The sequence below is a fragment of the Phyllostomus hastatus genome, unplaced genomic scaffold, assembly GCF_019186645.2.
Source record: "Phyllostomus hastatus isolate PE091 unplaced genomic scaffold, TTU_PhHast_1.1 phas_contig_159, whole genome shotgun sequence".
In the NCBI taxonomy this organism is placed as follows: Eukaryota; Metazoa; Chordata; class Mammalia; order Chiroptera; family Phyllostomidae; genus Phyllostomus; species Phyllostomus hastatus.
Genome location: NW_025333640.1, coordinates 39391317 through 39392868, shown reverse-complemented (window position 1 = coordinate 39392868; position 1552 = coordinate 39391317).

Sequence of the window (1552 nt, the reverse complement as noted above, 5' to 3'; positions counted from 1 at the left end):
ACACACAGAGAATCTCAAGAGAGAGCTGACTTGTTATGAACACAGGAAGCCCCATATGACTGTTAGCAGGTTTCTCAGCACAAAGTTTGCAGCCAGAAGGGAGTGGCACGCTCTACTCCAAGTTCAGGGGCGGGGGGGGGGGCGGGGGGAGCAGGCGGGGGCGGACAACCTGCCACCCAGTGATACTCCACCCAGCACACTGTCCTTCGGAATTGAAGGGGAGAGAGTTTTCCAGACAAGCAAAAGCGAAGGAGTTCATCACCACTAAACCGGGCTTACCAGGAATGTTCCAGGGGCCCCATTAAGCTGAAAAGAAAGAGCACCAACTAGTGGCAAGAAAACATATGAAAGTTAAAATCTCACTGGAAAGGTAAAGGCACAGTAAAGGCAGCAGGTTATCGAAACCCAGCAATCCTACTTCTGTGTATTTGCCTGAGGAAATCCAAAACACCAATTCGAAAAGATACAGGCGCCCTTGTGTCTACAACAGCCAAGGTGTGGAAGGAGCCGCAGCGCCCACTGACACCCAACCGGGTGAAGATGTGGTAGGTACGTACAGTGTGCCATTGCTCAGCTGTCCAAAACCAGAATGAAATCTCACCCTTCGTGACAGCACGGGTGGCCCTACAGGGTATAATGCTCCGGGGAATGAGCCACTCAGAGAAAGACAGCTGCCACCCCATTCCACTCACATGTGGCAGCTAGGCAACAAAATAAATGAACAAACAAGACAAAAGCAGACTCGCAGACACACAGCGTAAGTGAGGGTTGTGGGATGAGAGCACGTGAGGGGCGGAGGGGGAGGGGGAAGGGGAGGGAGCTGGGGGTGTACCCAGTCCAGGGAAGGCAAGGGCCGCGCGGGGATCATGGTCGGCCACGTCGTGATGACCACGCACGGCGCCGGTGGGCACCGGGGCTGACCTCCTAGGTCACAGAAACGTCCAACCACGACGCTTGGCACCTGAAACTAAGGTAATGTTGAATGTCAACTGTAGCTGAAAAATTTTAAGTAAATACATAAGCTTAAAAAAAAAACAGGAAACACAGGTTAACAGGGGAAAGAGGAGAATAGCACTCTCAAGTTTTAGGTGAAGTTTTAAAATCACCTTTTCTCACCCTGGCTGGTGTGGCTCAGTGGATGGAGTGCTGGCCCGAGAACCAAAGGGTCGCTGGTTGGATTCCCAGTCAGGGCACATGCCTGGGTTGCGGGCCAGGTCCCCAGTAGGGGGCGCACAAGAGGCAACCACACACTGATGTTCCTCTCTTTCTCTTTTCCTCTCCCTTCCCCTGTCTCTAAGAATAATTTTTTAAAATAAATAGAATAAATTAACTTTTCTCCTAAGCATCCTGAACACCACTAAACGGAGCCCCCATGAATGCACCCCAGCTAACCCAGCCCCCCCCCACACCCGCCCACACGGCACGGGCGGTTCCCAGTGCGGGGTGCTGCACTTCGCGCTCCGCGCACACAGCACGGTCGCCGACCAGCCTGAAAACAGACGCCGCTGTCAAGGAGATAAATTAAACCTTCTAAACACACGCCCACACGTGA